This window comes from Eublepharis macularius, chromosome 1 (genome assembly GCF_028583425.1).
Source record: "Eublepharis macularius isolate TG4126 chromosome 1, MPM_Emac_v1.0, whole genome shotgun sequence".
Lineage (NCBI taxonomy): Eukaryota > Metazoa > Chordata > Lepidosauria > Squamata > Eublepharidae > Eublepharis > Eublepharis macularius.
In genome coordinates this window covers 227,879,585-227,899,379 of record NC_072790.1, presented here as the reverse complement: position 1 = coordinate 227,899,379, position 19,795 = coordinate 227,879,585, and the positions used below count along the sequence as shown (strand labels likewise).

The 19,795-nt window shown below is 43.5% G+C and overlaps 1 long non-coding RNA gene across 1 annotated transcript; it reads right to left on the bottom strand.

The window, feature by feature from the left end:
* Nucleotides 1-13,523: 13,523 nt before the first annotated feature.
* LOC129337240 (uncharacterized) lies at nucleotides 13,524-16,951 on the bottom strand. The gene is made up of 2 exons (XR_008597802.1): nucleotides 16,822-16,951; nucleotides 13,524-16,591 (listed from the first exon to the last, which is right to left on the bottom strand). It is a non-coding gene; the product is annotated as an uncharacterized LOC129337240 (long non-coding RNA).
* Between the last annotated feature and the right edge of the window lie 2,844 nt (nucleotides 16,952-19,795).

The following is a 19,795-nucleotide window of genomic DNA, read 5'->3' as shown; positions in this document are numbered from 1 at the left end:
CAGCATAGTGTATAGTATAGGCATTGGGAAAGAGGATAAAGAGATCTTTTTCTCCCTATCCCGTAATACCAGAATTTGGGTTTGCCCAGTAAAACTGATGGGCTTTGGCTTCAGGAAAGACAAAGGGGGGAAATGTTACTGAACAACATAATTATTAAGATGGATCCACTGGAAGTTTTCTGCAGATGGAAAGGATTTTTATCTGCAGACTGTAACTTCCCCTCCTCCCTCTGCAGGCCAAAATGCATGCTGAGATATGGCTCCTGGGAAAGAGGAAACTCCTCCTGGAAAGGCATAAAGGGGAATGAGGTGTACTGTGTGGAAGGGGGAAATCAGGAAAAATTGCCCACCCAGAATGTACAGAAATTACAAGTCAATAATGGAATTTATTACCACAAGACAGGATGATGGTTCCTGGTTTAAAGAGCTTTAAAGCGGTGGAGTGAAGACAGATAACAGTGGCTATAGGCAGGATTGCCAACTCTGGGTTAGGAAATTCTTGGAGATTTAGGAGCAGAGCCCAGGGAGGGCAAAGTTTGGAGAGGGGAGGAACCTCATCAGGGTATAATACACTTGACTCCACCTTCCTAAGCAGCCATTTTCTCCAGCGGAACAGGCCACTGTAGTCTGGACATCTGTTGTAATTCTGGGAGATCTTCAGGCCCCACCTGGAAGTTGGCAACCTACTGTGATTACAGGGACATTATTATATAGAGGTTGGACTAGGATCTCGGAGACTTGAAATCAAATCTTCGCTCAGCCATGAAGCTCACTATCTGACCTTGAGCCAGTCATTCTCTGTCAGCCTTACTTATATCACTGTTTGTTGTGAGGACAAAATGGGAGACTGTGTGCTGCTCTAACCTCATTAGAGGAAGGGTGGGACAAAAATGCACAGCTAGATGATGTCTAAATGCAACTTATATTTTTTCAGAGGAAGCCTGGGGGCAGCTCCAGGGGAGAGCTTCACATCCTATTTATAGACCACTCAGGGTCATCTGGCTGGCCACTGTGCGAGTTAGGATGCTGGATGCCTTTGGTCAGATCTAACCTGTCTCTTCTTACGGTCAGCAGAGCAACATCTGATAGCCCTGCACTAGAAGCCCCAGAATTCCTGTGGACGGGTGTTTGAACCCTCAGGCAGCCACAATAGCAGCAGGTTGCAATCAGCTATTGCTTTGCCAAGGAGAACACCAAAGCCTTAGAAGGGAAGACGGCCATTCCACTCACAACTGTAATAGTTGTAGGTTGGCTGAATCATTGCACTGCAATGCAGCAACAGACAGAACCAAAGGGTTATTTGCAGGAAACATTTATTCTCTTTAGTGCTTTGCCAGTCTTACAGCGTCTCTCTCAGAGGCTGAGAATTCACTTCCAGATGGTTTTTTTTTACTATTACTAATATATTATCTTTTTGTTTAAAAGATTGTTTTATAAGAAAGAAATTGACATCATTTTGGATATAATCTCTACTTTTTTCCCAGCTTGTGCCTCTCAAAAACTTCTCTTTGCGTGCCTGGCTATACTAAACACAACTCAGGTATTTTCCACATAGTCTTTCTCCCAAATATATTGAGAGAAACTAAAAGAGAAATCAACAAATACCAACTGTAATTAACAAGCCAGTGGGGTATGGATAGACTAACCCAGGAAAAGGGGGATTGCAAAGGGATCAGTTTCCCCCAAAATGCTAATGGTAGGGTGGTGGGGTGCATCTTTCCTTTATTGAGTTATCTACAAGTTTATATCCAGCTGCTCTATAGCCCCAAGATCTTATGGCAAACATTCCAACAAAATATTTGCAATCATAATCAAACTGGGAAACTGCAGTAGCATAAGTAATGCAGAGATCTTGCTTATATTAGTGTGTTATCTTCCCTTCTAATTAAACCTGTATTAAAAGGAAACTAGGGCTTTTCCAGTGGTGCGTGATCTACTTTTTTAGAGTCACAAACGCCTTATGAAGTTAGGCCTTTTGAGCATCAGGGATAACTGGTAAATAGGCCCAAACAAGACTGATGACAGAAGACACCACCCACCCTTCAGAAGGGACCTGATCTCTGCAATGCACAATTATGTGATAATTATGCACTACTCCCATTATTCCACACTCACAACATGCATCTCTTGGTGTCATCCATTCTTTTGTGGCATTTGAGGCAATATTACCCATGAAAAATTTCAGTTGCAATATTCCCTTTATTCTCTGTGTTATTGAGAATTTGGGCTGGCACAGCAGGTAAAAGGTCATTCATTCCAAAGGGGCAGCCATGTTAGTCTATTGTAACAAAATAAAACAGGAAGTGCAGTGGCACCTTGAAGACCAACAATATGTATTCCAGCATAAGCTTAATGAACCAGAGCTCACTTTTTCAGAAGCTGTATAGAAGCATTAAACTTACTACTTCTCATGTATGCCCAGTTTTCACCATGCATTTTCCTGTAGTTCGGTTATGGTTTTTAGAGACCCTGGTCAGAATTCAAATGTCCAAGGGCTTAGGCATTAACTAAATTACTAAAGACTTGTCTCGTGTGGTTGCTTGGAACCCGTCATGGTGGCATTCATCACATAATGATCTTGCTCTTGATGAGGAGAGTAATGTTAAACAGTGGAGACAACTTCTGTCCAGGTAAAGCTTGTAATGCTACTTCCAGGCAGAATTTCAGAAAGCTCAAAACAATGATCTGGTTTATAGGAAAAGAGGAGGCATGGATAGTCTGCGCAGAGTATTGTCCGGCTTCTGGTCACATACAACATCTGTTGTAAGGGGCTGAGATAGATTAACAAAAGCATTCTGCTGTCTCGATTTTTTAAATATGATTTGTTTATGAATGGTAAGATATTGTGAGATAAGGAGACAGGAACCTGGAGGGAGGGGCTATATAGCCATGCAAGCAAAACTGCCCAAGATGTTCAACAGTAATACAAAATTCATCTATGACATTTAAAACAGACAGGAACAAACGGGGGGTGGGGGTGGGGTATTGTTTATTTCCTGAAATCTGTGGGGAACAGCTGCCTTTTAAGAGAGGCTTGAACAGGTGTTTCATAATGTTACCATAACCGTATTTGAGACAATGCACCACAAGGTTTCTTGGCTCCATCCTGTTTCACTTGCAGTCGACACAAAAAGCATGGGAGGGTGGAGAATTAGACCGTGATCTAGGGCTTGTTTTTCTCCAGAACGCAATGGAATTTTCCCAGAGCCAGCTCTATGCGCAGAGCCAGGGGAAGGGAAGGGGGTGGGAATGCCATGCCTTTGTTCTCCATAAACTTCCTGACTCACCGGATTTTTGATTGGATCAGCTGTTGCCATGGTGACAAGCTGCTGCCAGGATTGGTCAATCCTGGATTGTTGCTAGGCCAAAAAAAGCAGCAGCGTCTTTTATTTTGGGTGGTGGTGAGTTATGTAATGGGGCTGGCTACCTCAGAGATCTGCACTGAGCAGGAAGTTATGCAACGTCTGTGCATTTCCAATAAAGTCCTTTTAATAAACCAAATTGGAATGGGCAGAGATGGGCAGCAGTCCCCTTTGTGTTAAAGAAGGCGTAAACCTGGACGTGGGCTTCTGATTGGAAGGCTGGCTAGGAGGGCATGGTGGCCTCTTCAACATAAAACAAAAGTTAGATATAATTTGCAGTACATGGCTGTCTTGGCCTTTGTGAGGGATAAAATGGTGATTGCAAGTGTGGAAACTATTGCAGGCCACTATTGGCTGTGGAATCAGATTTTTATAGTGATTATCAACTTCCAGGTGGGGTCTGATGGAGTTACACCTGATCTCCATACTACAGAGATCAGTTCCGCTGGAGAAAATGGTAGCTTCAGAAAGTGGACAGTAAGGTATACCATAAAGTCAAGGAGAAACAAGTCATAGGAGTGATATCATGTCCTCTCTGAGTTCCCTTTCCTCCCCAAACTCTACCCTCCCCAGGCACTGCCCCCAATTCTCCTGGAACTTCTCCAGTCAGAATTGGCAACCCTGAGTCTGCCATTTGGGAGCGCAGAGGGCAGGTCCCCTTTCATGTGTTCAGAGAGTACATACCTTGCTGCCTTCTACACACCAGTTCTGAAACTGCATGTCATAGTGGCAAAATCCTTGGTCTGCCTATGAGATGAACCCTCCTCATGTTTTCCACATCTCCCAAGAGCCTCTGTTCCTCCCCACAGCAGAATTCAGAGGGTGAATGTGAACTCGGCTGAGGAGAAAAGCACTTATGGATAGTGTTCCCAACCTTTAAAACCAGTCCTTTTCGCTGTCCTTTTAATATCAGTTTCATCTGCAGCAATTATCAGGGGATGTTCATAAGCCCTATGCTATGAAAGCTTTAACTGCCTATTTCTTCATATTAAACCTCTGTTAAAGGGACAGTACATTTCTTTTCCCATGGCCAGTTGGCAACTTGACTGGGAGGGAAACAGACTGCAGGGGGTGGGGGGAGCAAGCCATAGGCCAGGGAAACCTAACGCCTCCAACCTTAGTGTTCCTTTTGCTCTAAATATCAGACATACACAGCCCAACCTTTATACTGACTTTGAGAAAACTCAGGTTTTAAACAAAAGGGGTTCCATTGCTATCTGGTGTATGAGCCTTGTAATTTCTGTCCATAGTTGTATGGCTCTTTATCCACTAACAAACATAGGAACATAAAAAGAGCCCTGCTGGTTCAGACCAGTGGTCCATCTAGTCTTGTATCCTATGTCACACAGTAGCCAACCAATCACTCTGGAGGGCCAACAACAGGGCATAGAGGCTGAGGTCTTCCACTGATGTTGCTTTCTGGCACTGGTAATCAGGGGTATTCTGCCCCTTCAGGCTAGTTGCTTGAAATGTCACCAGCCCATTAGTTAGGGTTGCCAGCTTACAAGGGGTGGCTAGAGATCTCCCAGAATTACAACTGACGTCCAGGCCATAGAGATCAACCCCCCTGGAGAAAATGGCTGCTTTGGAGGTGGACTCTATGGCATTATACTCTGTGGAGGTTCCTGCCCCCCCAGCCCTCCCCCCAAAAAATCTTCAGGAATTTCCAACCTGGAGCTGGCCACCCTACCATTAGTAAATTTATTTGCAGGTAAATAGACCAGATCATCTGAAATAGCAAGGTAGGGTGCCTCCTGATAAATAAATTATGTTGATCCTTTGATGTTTTCCTTGAATCTTTGATGTCCTTTAGACAGTTGTGCAAAAAAAACTGCACAGGAACAAATAAGGGGAAAGGGAAACAACAAAGGGCAAATCAAAATTAAATTTGCATGAATCAGACACAGAAGCACAAATTCTGTCACCCAAACTCCCAGGTGATGGAGTCAGATGGCAAAACCTACTGTATTCGGATTGTATTTGTATGCCACCTTGAAGACGTCTCCTAAATGTTAGAAAGGCATAGTATAAAATTCTGAAATAAGTTAATTAAATAAGTTTCAGGTATACGTTTTGGTAATCTAAACCTTCTCAGAAAATGTCAAAAGTGGCTGAGGAAACTGGGGTGAGGTGAGGGTGGCTTTGCCGTTTTATTTCCAGAGACCTTCGTCAACAAAAGAAGACATTGGCACAAAGTTCTGTGTTGCCAAAAGGCAGTGACAATAAATAAGGGCAGCAGAAAGGAAGAAGCAACACTTCTCTGTCAAATCTGGAAGCAGGTTGCACAGAAGGGAATGAGTCATTCAGCTAAAATGGCTCCTTTTCACAAGGCAGACCTTGCTTCCGTTCTCTTAACGCAGCCTGTGACTCATAAGCCCTGCCCACCAGCTGTATTGCAGAGAATACAACAGGAAGATACCTGTCAACCGTGGAATCGAGCTGAAGTTACTGACACCAGGGACTGGCTCAGGCCTATCCTACCAACATGATCCTGCTTAGAGCAGCGGTAGAACATATGGTGCCTCACCCTTGCTGTTTTTCAGGGGTGACATAACAGGGCTTTTTTTCAGGGGGGACGTGGGGGAATGGAGTTCCGGCACCTCTTGAAAATGGTCACATGGCCGGTGGCCCCGCCCCCTGATCTCCAGACAGAGGGGAGTTGAGATGGCCCTCCGCGCCACTGAGCGGCGCGTAGGACAATCTCAACTCCCCTCTGTCTGGAGATCAGGGGGCGGGGCCACCAGCCATGTGACCATTTTCTCCGCTGGCAACCCACTGAGTTCCACCACCTCTTTTCCCAGAAAAAAAGCCCTGGCGACATATAATGATCAAGTAGTCTTTTTCTTCCATTGGACTGCACATGCAGCCCCCAATGGGGCAAACACAGCTCACCCAGGGCATTTTGAGTTAGGAAAGCAGCATAGGGAGAGACGTAGGAGTTCCCACATGCCACTGCTCTGTTCCAAATTAGACCCTTGCATGTTTGAGAGTTCCTAGTCGGGAACTCACAGTTGACATCTGATAATTAGGCCCTAAGAGCAAACTGGGAAGAGAAAATAGTCTGTGTCCTAGACATACTTCCTACTAATAAAATATAGGTTGCATTACATTATTAGCTGAGAATGTCCAAAGGAGGCACATCCTCTGAGACATCCTTCAAAGGAGAAACACTCAGTAGTATGAAGCTCTGGACACTGAGATCATGCGGGTGATTCATCGTCACACTGTTTGTACATGTACCTGAAGAGCATGAGGGAAAGGTAATTAACAGAGTGCATCACAGCTGATGATATCAACATAGTGTGGCAGAAGACACATACGTGTCTTATGACCTTTTAATCCCATTGTTCACATTTGCCCCCTCTATCTACTACTCCCCTCAGGTTTTCAAGCTCACAACCCTGGATAGGGTTGGCAACTCCACCAGGTTGGGAAATTCTTGGGAGGTTTGAAGGTGGAGGGATCCCAGTGGGGAAAGATAGTCCCTCCTCCAAAGATGTCATTTCCTTCAGGGGAACTGATCTTCGTAGTCTGGGCATGTTGTAATTCCAGATCTCCAGGTCCCACCTGGAGGTTGGCAACTCCAACTGACCTCAATCACTTCTGCTTTCAAGATTAACCCAATTTGCTATTACGTCAAATTAATATTCTGTGTATTGTCCTCTCCCTTCCAGTTTAATGAGAACAGGGAAGGAAACAAATCACAGAGTGTAGTTTGGACATAACAAAGGATGACTTCTGCATGGGTTATCTGCCCCGAGTTCAATGCTTTTAGGGAGGTTTTTTTTTTTTTTTTGCAGCTTCCCCCAGCATCATGTTGTATTCATGCACCCCTGGAATTTCCCCTGGCTTTTCTCTATCTTTCACAAGGCTTGCTACAACATGACAGTGATTAATTTTCAAGTCACATACTAGGAGAGGAGGTAGGAACCCACAGGCCCAAGCGGAGGTTCATCCAAGCTTCAGTGTGAACCTTCCTTATTGAAACTGCTTCTACATGAGGATTTTTCCTTGCATGGACAGCAGAAAGTCCCCACACCGTACAGGGGCCCGTGTAGACAATGCCATGCCCAATCTGTGTGCAAATCATTCACTCTGGAGAACATATACACCTAATTTTCTCCAAAGTCAAGGGGAAACTGTGGGATGGCTGTAGCCACAAGAGGAAGAGGTAATGCTAAACTCTGCTTTCAACATTGTGATGTTGAACTCTGGGTACCCCCTTCAAGGATTTTAAAAGGTTTGTTTGTGTTTGTTTGTTTGTTTGCCAGTCAAAGAATGCTGCATCACTATGGCTGGGGAACAGAAAGAAAAAAAGCCCCCGGGGGAGGGGTTACTAGCTGCATGGAGAGCCCTGTGCAATGTGCAGGTGCCAGGTGGGGGGAGGCAGAACAAGCAGTGCAGAAATTGGATGCGTGGATGCTCCCAGCTGGAAGAAACCAATATGTAGGTTGTCATACCTTTTCCTGACAGGTCAGCAGTATGACAGGCCACAATTCAACGGGTAGATCATGTATCTGAACTGGAGCACCAAAGAGTGGGGAAATAAAATTCTAATGATGTCTCACTATTTTCTTATTCTAATCTCATTGCATTATTTATTTGATGTTTTATGCTATGTGACTGAATTGGTTTTTTTTAATGTTGTAATCTGCTTTGAGTCTCAGGGACAAAGATGAGCTATAAATGAAGTTAATGAATAACTAATGGAGTAGGGCAGGATATCTAAGCTGATGTTGCATACTCTTCTAGCTCCCAATGCGGATCATAGCAGGTAAAATTCCATTTTGATGGTAAACTAATAGGAGATCCCTTGAGGGAGATTTTCCTGTCAGTGTCAAAGTAGCTGAATGCTGACAGAAAACTGACCTTTACCCATGAAACTGCCTTACACTGAGTCAAATCATTGGTCTGTCAAGGTCAATATTGTCTATTCTGACTAGGAGCAGCTCTCACACACCTGATCCTGTTTAACTGGAAATGCTGGGGATTGAACCTGGGACCTTTTGCATGCCAATCAGGCATTCTAGCACTGAGCTACAGCCACTGACCTTCTTCTGTTACTCTAATACCTACCTGCCATTGCTGACAAAAAAAATAGCTAAATTCCTACCCCCAGCCCCATCTTGTATCCCGCCAAGTTTTTTTTCCCCTCTGGAGAGTATTTAGCCTTGTGTTATCTAGCATGACAAATATGTATTACTAGCATGCTGTGTACATGTATGTGCACAAAAGGAGCATTGCTGCAACCACAAGATCATAACGCCTTGTTGTCTCCCATTGGTTCAGATGGTGGGTGGGGTAGAGGCATGCAAGTTCCTGGTAAACAAGTCAAGAAACCGAAGCACGGTGTCGTTTACAAGCTGAAAGGCAGGAAGCCAGATTTGCAGATGACCCGTTCAGCACGTCTCCTCTGGCATGGAAAGGGCGGGTTTCATAACAGTGTACAATGTTAGCAGAGACTTGACACTCACCTACAGTAAAAATACAATGTGAACACTGCCAGTTGTTGGTTTACTGAATGGAAGATGTCTGGATTGTCTGGGAATCCAAGAAAAATTATCCTTCAGAAACTCAAAGGGTATAAAGATGCAGTTAATACTTAGACACTATTTAATATTGTCTTCCCTTCCACTCTTGTGTAATACCGTGATTGCTTCTACATTAGCCATATAGTTTAGATAGGGCTGCCCATAGATCTGGAGAAAAAGTGTTTTGCCCCCTTAACGCAGGCTGAATGGGATGTTATTTACCAGGGAATGATTTACCTCCAAGCTATAAAAAGCTTCAACTGCCCCTTTCCATACAGCAAGCATCTTTTAAAGGGACAGGACATTTGCATAATTTCTGCAGAGGATCTGGGTGGCTGCTTCCATAGGGAGATTCCCTCCCATACACACACCACACACACCACAGAAAACAGGAGTGGAACATCCACCATATGTCCTGCTCAAAACCCCCAAGATTGCCAACAGGTTTGAAGAAAGATGTCCTGTCCCTTTATAAAATACAATGGAGGCGAGGAGAATGTTGTGAGCCACTTTGGGTCTGCAATGGAGAGAAAGGCAGGATATAAATACAGTAAATAAATAAAGTAAATAAATAATAGAGACTTGAGGTGTGGAAATGGGCAGCTGAAGCTTTTTTATGGCATGGAGGCAATGATCCCATCAATCTTTTTCTGTCCAAACCTCTTGGCAACCCTACCCACACTGAAAAATAGTCAAAAGTTTTCTCCAGAAATAGTGCAGAAACAAATCCTCTCGTGTCTGTTTGGAGCAATCCATCAGCGCCAGGATTTATTTAGAACAGTTTCAAAATCAAAAAGAGTCCAGTAGCACCTTTAAGACTAACCAATTTTATTTTATTGTAGCATAAGCTTTCGAGAATCAAGTTGAGAACTTGATTCTCGAAAGCTTATGCTACAATAAAATAAAATTGGTTAGTCTTAAAGGTGCTACTGGACTCTTTTTGATTTTGCTACTACAGACTAACACGGCTAACTCCTCTGGAACTTAGAACAGTTTAGATCACTTCATAGCTTACATTCACAAAAAGAGATGAATGTTCATTACTGTGCTTGCTCGGTGCATGTCCTACCTGTTGATTGTATTGTATCTCACTTGCATTGTGTGATCCATGTTGAATCTCAGTGAGAAAGGTGGACAATAAATAAATAAAATAAAAATGTTATGGCTGCCGGTTAACCATTCTAGGTTCGTGACTCAGAATAACAGATGTTTCATCAGGGGTTAGGAAAATGTGTCCTGATAGAAATGTTGGAATGTTTTACCCATCAGAGCTTGTAAAAAGCAACACATGTATGCAGAACAGGGGGGGGGGGAGTGGGAGGCAGTTGTGTGTCTAAAAATAAAGTTGGTATTTGGGGAAGGTTGGGAGGGAGAGAGAACACATGGACACTGAGAATTGCCTGAAAGATAAAACTCCTTGGGATATAGGATCTCTCCTACTCTCTAGGAAGCCGATGTGGAGTGGCAAATCTGCTGCCCTGTTGGCACGGCTTTTTTTCTGGGAAAAGAGGTGGTGGAACTCAGTGGGTTGCCCTCAGAGAAAATGGTCACATGGCTGGTGGCCCCGCCCCCTGATCTCCCAACAGAGGGGAGTTTAGATTGCCCTTGGAGGGCGATCTAAACTCCCCTCTGTCAGGAGATCAGGGGGCGGGGCCACCAGCCATGTGACTATTTTCAAGAGGTTCTGGAACTCCGTTCCCCCGCATTCCAGCTGAAAAAAAGCCCTGCTTGTAGGAATGTCTGTTCGCCTTCATATGTGCTCTTGTAGTATATTTGCAAATAAAGCAAATATTACAAATATACTGTAAGTCTCCGAGCTGCTTTCCTCCCAAGGAATGAGAAGGACGTGCTGTCAAATCGCAACCAACTCACAGCAACCCCAATTTCAGGACATTCCAGGCATGAGAGGAGCAGAGATGGTTTGCCGTTGCCTTCCTCCACATGGCTACCTTGGTCTTCCTTGGTAGTCTCCCATCCAAGCACTAACTGTTCAATGGGCTTAGACTGGGTTAACTCTTCTTAGGAGTACACTGTAAGTCTCCCAACTTCTAATCCAGTACCCTGGTCTTAAAGTCACATTGGCCCCTACCTCTCACTGCTGTAAAAATACTATAGAGAATACATTAAAGTTTGATTCAATGGTTTAACCATCTGAGCTTGAAGAAAGTGGCACATAGACAATACTGAATGGGGCAGGTGCTTGTGTAAAGAAACAGCAATTTGAAATTCTGGAGAGAGAGAAAGAAAATAACTTTAATAATAATTATGAAAACAACAGCAATTACCATACCACAGTCATAATTATAAGTGACAAAGCATCAAAATAGCAGCAGTTAAAAAGAAACAGCAGTCATTAAAGAATTAATAGAAATAGCTAAATCATGTATTATTGCCAATTGTGTGGGCAAATTAAATGTTTTCTTCCCCTGAAGCCTAAAGCTAACAAGTAGGAAACTAGAAGCAAGGAAGGAGCTTTCTAACAGAGGCCCCATCACAGGTGGGTGTCACTTGTGGTCACCTAAAGAAGGGGGGTGTTATAATTGGTAGACTAATAGCATTCATAGGGTAGCCATAAGTCAGAAGTGACTTGATGACACATAATACAGGGTCACAAGGTATCCTGGTTGCAGGCCATTTAGAGCATAAATTAATGCAGATGCTGTGGAAGGTGACAGTGATGAGTATATCTTAAGCAGTGACATTGCAGGGATTTGAACCCCATCCTGGGAGCCAGGTGTGCCAGTCACCAATGTCTTTTGCTTTCTTTCATGTTGATGTAGTCAGAACACCCAAAACAGATGTATTATCCCAGGAAAACAATTTTTAGAATGTTACATATTTACCTGCCTATCCCTTCTTAGCATTCTCAGACTGCTTGTTGGAGCCCCAAGGTGCTAGTACAAGAAAGCTCAAAGGGAGTGGCTAAATGTCAGGTAAACAGAAAGCTTCCAAATAACAGTGGAACAAGTAAGGCAGAATGCAAAACCAAAACTTAATTTGTTCCATTTGCAGCAGACAATTGTCTTCAATTAGAGCCGTGATGGTGGTTTAAAAAACTTGGTCACAAAGTGACTCTAATAAGGTTAGTCAGATGTTTGCATGGCGGTACATACCATTTGTGTCCTGAGTTGGATGGCCCAGGCTTGTCTGATCTCAAATGCTAAGCAGGGCTGGCTTTGGTTAGTACTTGGATGGGAGACCACCAAGGAAGTTCTGGCTTGCTAAGCAGAGGCAGGCAATTGCAAACCACCTGTTAGTCTCTTGCCTTGTGAGTTGACACTTTAGTTTGTAATAAAACCCAACACTGTAAAACCTCCATTAACGTGGTAGGCTTTTAAACGGCTGTTTTGCATGGCCTCCATTCTAGTTATGCCTGCAAGAGTTTTGGCTGTCCCTGTTTTTGCACACAACACTGACAATCTTTTGTATATTTGCAAATGGGTAGTCCCCTTAGTCATAACAAATGGGTTGCCAACTCTAGATTGGGAAATTCCTGGAGATTTGGGGGGGTGGAGCCTGGAGAGGGTGGGGTTTGGGGAAGGGAGGGGTCTCAGCTGGGTATAACACCATGGAATCCACTCTCCGAAGCAGCCATTTTTTCCAGGGGAACTGATCTGTTGGCTGGAGATCAGCTATAATTCTGGGAGATCTCCAGCCACCACCTGGAGGCTGGCAACCAGTACTTTAAAGACCAATAACCTTGAATGTTTTCTAAGAGGAAACTATCCCAGATCTGGGCAGAAACTGATGCAGCCCTTCCTATCACTGAGCCAAACATTTGGACGACGACGGCAATCCAGGCCTGCTGTTAAGCAACTTGGTATTTTAATGGCTTGGTAACTCCAGTGGCACCTTAAAAACTCGTAACATCTATACTACCATGAGCAGTGTTAAAATTAGCTCACTAGCTCAAGGCCAGACTATACATCCCAGTAACACTGTATTACTCAATGAGAACTATTAGATCTTAGAGCTTACCCTTCAGCAAAAGTAGTATTTCACCCCCAGTACAATGACGAAGTATCATCTAATTTTAACACAATTTCTTGGTCTGCAAGAAATATTTCTTATACCTCTGTGAATGATTCAGGCTGTTTCTTTAGAACCACTGTGGAACTATGCATTAACTCCCATGCAGAAAAAAATAGGTATGACGATGTCACAGGCTTGAGGCTATCAGACAGGCTTATTTGGGACTTAAGAGACATTTCACAGACATCAGGAAAGCCAAAAATATCCAACATAGCTGGGAATGGAGGCGTCTTTAAATCTCACAATGACTAATTCAAGACCAGTCCTCTATTTTCATTGAGGCTGACATTTGCTTTATGTTATTTTGGAAATATTGTTTGATTGATAGGGGGGGGGGCTTCTAAAAGCAGCATGTCTAATCAGTCTGAAAACTTCTATTATTTATGTAAGAGCTGAATGAAACCCCATATAGCTTAGAGAGCAGCACGTAACCCCCATAAACAGGTATCTTAGTTAAGCATCTGTTCTTACAGTTAGCCACAGATTATAACCACGCTTTTATATAAATAGAGTTTCATTACAACAACCTATTTCATTTTAAAACTTAGAAAGGACAGGAATGTCATGAGACAAGTAAATAACTACAGTCAATCACAAATCAAAAATGTCGAGTTTTATTATGAAAGTAAATGAAAATTGTGGAAGAACTTTATTTAAAGTTTGAAATAAAATCTTAACAGGAGGCCCTTGCAATACAGATACCCTGCAATGACTTTTGCTGTGGAAAAAAAGTTAATACATTTCACTTACATCGGTACTAATACTGTTAACATAGTGCATGAAGGAACAGAATAATTTCTGAGAACACCAGTGAAATCCTGCTTTGGTCCAACCTCACTATTCAGCATGAATAGTAATTATTGGAACACACAAAAGAATAGACCAGGCCATTAGCACTGTTAAGCTTATGAGAAAAAGCTTAAAATTTCAGGTACAATTGGGACAAAGGAAGGAAGGCACCAATTAGAAGTTAACATTACCAAAGGAAGAACCTGTGCATTTGCAAGAACTCTGCAGAGGGCCAGCAAGTAAGTGGGATCCAAGCTCAAGGTAATGTTTAGAGCTTGTTAATAGGTGAGAGAATTGGGAGCACAAAGTAATCTAGTAATGAGCTCCTGATTCAATCACAAGGGAGACTACTGAGTCATTCTAAGATTTCAGAATGCTATATACAGAGAGGAGGGGAAAGTTTTCTGACCCAAACAGGGCAAGAGGGTTTTTTTTTTTAAATCTCCTTGACACCTAGGAAAATTATCCTTATATTTTCATGCAATCTTAACAATAAACAAAACACCTCACACCCACATAGAAGACAGTATATAATTAATACATGGTTATTCAAAACTAGTTTCTGAAATTTCATTTCTGATGTCATGTTTTAAGCAATCCTTGTATACGCAGTTTTAAGTGGGTAGCCATGTTGGTCTGTAGTAGAACAGCAGGATTTGAGTCCAGTGGCGCCCTAGTGACCAATAAGATTTTCAGGGTATAAGCTTTCGTGAGTCAGAGCTCCCTTCTTCAAATAGTTGGAGAGATTTGGGTGGTATCTGAAGAAGGGAGCTCTGATTCTTGAAAGCTTATACCTTGAAAATCTTATTGGATTCTCAAATCCTGCTGTTCGCCATATACTCGCTATCAAGAAACGTTGTGTGTTTCTGAACGAGCCACTGGAGATAAAAATGTAGCTTTTCAATTTAGGCACATATGCTTAGCATACAACACACCTTGATTCCACCCCAAATTTGTATTTTCAGGCTGCTGAATTTACATTAACCAAGCTCCTTCATGAAGCCTCAACCCTACAGCTGTTCCCTGTTACTCTCCCCCCACCCCAAAATACTAACATTTGAATTTGTATCATGTTCTCATGAGATGCAAAAACCACTTCAATAATAGGGAAACGTAGTGATTTAGTGAAGAAATGCATAGTTCTTGGGCTCTTCTTTCTCTTTAGTTTCTATCACTGACAGAATCAAGATCCTCACCCTAAAACAGCAAAGTATTTTTAAAAGGACATTGCCAACTAAAAGTGCATTTAAGAACTATGAAACCTGAGACTGCCTGAATTTTTGATTGATCATTAATGTATTACTAGTAAAATAATAATTTATAATATGGTATATTTTATAATATAGGATCATTCATTTGTTCATTTTAATACATTCTAATTTGATTAAAAATCATTCTGATCAGCAACTATCAAACAAGACAAAAGTCAAGAGGGAAAGGAAGGCTGCCCTCTTTGCGGAATTGCAAGACAGCCATTATGGTTTGATGGTTCATTCTTTTAATGCATGGCTTTGACAATGTCCCTTTTTGGAAAAGCTAACTATTTGCTTGTCTCTTTGATGCTAGAAGTCTTCCTTAATAACAGAGGGACACTGACCCTTCCTATTTGACTTTGCATATAGAAATCCTGGAGTCTTGTATAAGCTGCTTCTAAGTAAACTCAGGGAATAACGGAAGCACTGCCCCTCAAGCGCCCCGAAGCTAACAATTAGTGGGCTTCTTGAAATTATCTAGAAATATCTCCCCCCATCTAATTTCCCTTACAATGAATTAAGTGAGCTGCTTTCCATCCATAACAATGGTAGATTCTATTTAATAGAATTTCAGAACCCTATATCCACCACCGTTTGCAAATGCAACTTAACACGTAGCCCTGTTAGCCCAAATATCATCAGCCAGCCATAAATAACCCCCAACAAGGCAGAAGTGGTAAGATCCAAAGTTCATTCTGGTTAGGATTTCAGTTGATCTCAGTGTGTTGGGCACAACCCCCAAAGTCTCTAGCGGTGTCCAAAAAAAGCTCTTCTAATTACCAAAATCTTTTATGAATGTCTATAGGATTGAGAAAGAGTTCTTTGGTGGCAGTTTTAAAGGTTTATGCCAAATCTTCTTTCCAAAATGCAAATCAAGATCCTTACACAAGTTACCCTCCACCCCGTACTTCACAGAATGGGTTGGGATGACTGTTAAAAGGGGGCAACTGGCTCCACGCAGTTTTGTGGCTTATGATCATAAGCTTTTTGTGCTGCCTGGAAAAAGGTGTGAAGATTAAGAAAACAACTGTGTGTGTGTAATTCATCCAGAGCACTTCTAAAGCACCATTAAGGCAAGCTTTCTTCTGAAAAGGCTGTAAACTCATCCAAAGGCACCTGGACATCTCTCTATGGTGGTGGCTTACGGGCTGGGCTACGTGCTCATTCACTCTCTTTCTCCCCCCAGATTCTCTGATGTTCTCCTACTGGTTAAGAGGCTTCCATTTCTTTAAAGGTCTCGCCAGATCCTACTCCAAGGAGGCTTGGTTTGTTTTAATGCGTATGAGGGAAATTCACCTAGAAAAAAAGCCTAGAGAAATAGCCAGGTCATCGGTTCCCTCCGCCATCCCTCCCTAGGGAACCCTGACAGTCAGTGGGACAGCCCCACAAACAACTGGGTTGGGGAAGGGTCCCTCGATTTTAAAAAGGAGACATTTGTAGTCCACAGTTATAGGGATTACTTAGTATCCCCTTTACCCATGTTTTGCAGTAATCACTGCTGTATGCGAGAATTTGGCGCTAACTGGCAGAAGAGGAGCAGGGAGGTGCTACCTTTTAATCCAGAAAACAGGAGAAGCCATCCTGGGAAGGGAGGGGGGGTGAAGGAAGGATACAACGCTGCCATCTGGAAAATAAAATAGCAACAAGATTTTGCACACGTACCCCACAGGCTCTCCTTGGTTATGAACAAGCCCAGCCCACCCACCACCCACACCCATTTTAAAAGCAATCCTTCTGTCCTAGAGATTAACTTCTTTAACTCCCCCACCCCAAGCAGTGATGCACAGGCTGAATGCCTCCCCTTATCAACCCCACAGAAAGGAGATAACCATAAAACAGGCAGGCATCATTTACTTGTTATCCTAGAAGGGGTTTCATAATGGCAGGTAACCTCTTCCACGTGGCTCTCTTCACCTCCCCGCCCCCATACTTACCTTTGCCTCTCCCCACCCCCGCCTTCCTCCCAGACCCTCCCCTCCCTCCATTTCACATTCAGTGATGCTCCCAGAAGAACACAAAGGATGAGCACCGCGGGACTGGCACCCCAGTTGCCATGGCAGCCTCCACCCCCTCCTGCTCGCAATGTCAGCTTTGCAAACGCCTTCCCTTTATATAGTCCACAAAATGCTGCACCACTTCCTAGCAGAAGGGCAAAACGGGACGACTCCTCCGCAGCTAGGCAGTGGGATTAAATAGTCCCTTTCCAATAAACTTTAAAAAAACCTCTGAACTCTCCCCTCCCCTTGTAAACACTATCCTTTCCTCTAAACGGACACATCTGGCACATTTTCTATCCGGTACGTTTTTATTCTACGCTTTCTTCAAGGAGGACGTGGTAGTATACATGGTTTACCCTCCCTGTTTTTTTTATTCTCACCACAACCTTGTGAAGTAGGTAGAATCAGAATAACAGAATCATAGGGTTCGAAGGTACCTCCAGGGTCATTTAGTCCAATCCCCTGCACAGTGCAGGACATTCACAACTACCTCCCCCCTATACCCCCAGTGACCCCTGCTCCATGCCCAGATGGCAAAACACTCGGATCTAGGGTTGCCAGCCTCCAGGTGGTGGCTGGAGATCTGGAATTACAACAGATCTCCAGGTGACAAAGATTAGTTCCCCTGGAGAAAATGGCTGCTTCGGAAGGTGGATTCTATGGCATTATACCCCACTGGGGCCCCTCACCTCCCCAAACTCCACCCTCTCCAGTCTCCCCCAAATCTCCAGGAATTTCCCAATCTGGACCTGGCAACCCAACTCGGATCCCTAGCCCTGGATAGGTAGGTCGGTAAGGCAGAGTGACTAGTGCAAGGTCTCCCAGTGAGTGAGTTTTATGGCAGAGTAGGGATTTGAACTTGAGTCTTAACTATTCTAATTCAGCACTGTAAACACTGTATTTCCCAAGTATAAAACTTGGGAAAAGAACATTAAGATACTGGAATGCATTTATTTGGTGAGGGAGAAGCACCCGCCCCGCCCCATGTACAATATGTAATGGCCATTCCTAGGCATTTCACATTTCTCTCACACACATGGGCTATCATTTTTTCTCATTCCTCATAGCTGGAACAAAAGATTGGTTATTTGTAAACGAACCATTTTTGCTGCACAGAAGCCTATCCACTCGGCTTTGGGTGTTGCACGTTTTTTTTACTTACAGTGAGTGCACGAGGGGGAATGCCTTCCCTTCATTTTTCAGCAACAGTTGCAGCACAAATCGCATTGTGCTTGAATTGTGTGGTTCGTTAAACTCTCTGCAAATTTTATTCTTTGCACAGCAAGCCGAGGAGTAGGGCCTGGGCAGGGCCCAGCGGAGGGATATTCACAGAATGTATTTGGAACCAAAATGCTGAGCTTTGTGTGTGTGAGTTTGGCTTGTATTCAAGAGCGGGCTCTTGTTTAGGAGAAAGGAGGCGGCTGGAAAACATTCAGCAGATTTGATTGGGATAGATCACTTGCACTTAAATCCCTCTCCTTCCTTCCAGGGGACAGCTCAAAATACTTTCTAAAAAAGATAGATGGTCTTCTCTAATTTTCAGGGCCAGGGCTCCTTTCAACCCCCCCCCCCCGAACATAAGGGTGCAATCAAGAAGTCTGCGAGCAAATTGTTTTCTGTTTGATAGAGTAACCACAGCCCACCCACCTCTTCAGGCACCTTAGCCCCCTGCTTTTAAGCCCCCCTCCATAACTTACTTCAGAGAGCCCCTGGCACCACAGCCCCTGTGACCAGATTCAAAAAGCAAAAATTGTGTAGTACTCATTGAATAGAACGAAAACAAATTAGTCTTACACTGTTTTATTCAACTATTTTCTATTTTGTAACCTGCCTTGAAACTCAGTCAGAAAAGCAAGCTCCAAATGAAGCATATAAATAGTAAAGCAGTGTGGAGTGTGGTTATCGAGGGGAAAAAAGGTTGGGAGTGTGTATCAGAGGATCTAATGTACACAGTTGCCACTTGCTTCTCCAGCAGTCCTAAACCAGTCTGGACATGCAACCACCACCACAAACAGGGCAGCTGTCGTCTCAGCCCTGCCTCTGCCTCTCCCCCCTTTATGAGTTTAGCTCCTACACAGCCACAGCAACACTACCCTACCCAGTCAGGCCTGTTTGCGCTCACCCCAGGGCGGAATTTTCCACTGCCTTTTTCCAGCTCTGCCTCCTGTCAGCAGAAACCAAATACGTGCCAACAGTGAGTGCTTCATTGCTAAAGAATGCACTTCCTAGGGATCTTGTTTTTCAAATGCCCACAGTGTATCATGATCTTGACACTGGACAAAGGAGAGTTGTTAATACAAACAGCCTCCCCACTTTTAATTTCTAGAAAGTTTGGTGCCCAGACCTATGTAGGAGTCCTGGACGCATGCAGTTTCCGACTGCAGAGGCCATGCAGTTCACTTTTTAAAAAAGAGCTCTTTCACCACTCTGGGTGGGGCACTAATCTGTCTAGAAGAGTGGTATATAAGCCAGTTTATTATAATTATTATTAAATCACTAACTAGCTAGCTTTTGAGTTCAATACTTTCAAAACTGGATTGAGCAAGGGGGGCGCGCGTAATGACGCAGATGATAGAAAATTTACATCTGCAGTTTGAAACGCTTTTAAAATCTATACAACGTCCCTTCTGTTTAGTTAAGTCATGAGCAGGGCACATACACATCACAGGCTAATAGGGAAAGGCCCCAATGGCTGCTCTCTCTCTGAAAGTGTAGAAACCAGCAGGGATTCAAACCTGGCCCCTAGGGTTAGCCCAAACCCACAAATCCCTTTGTAAAGCACAGGGCAGAAGGACAGACGCCCCATCAAATAGCCTTTCTCCACAATAGGG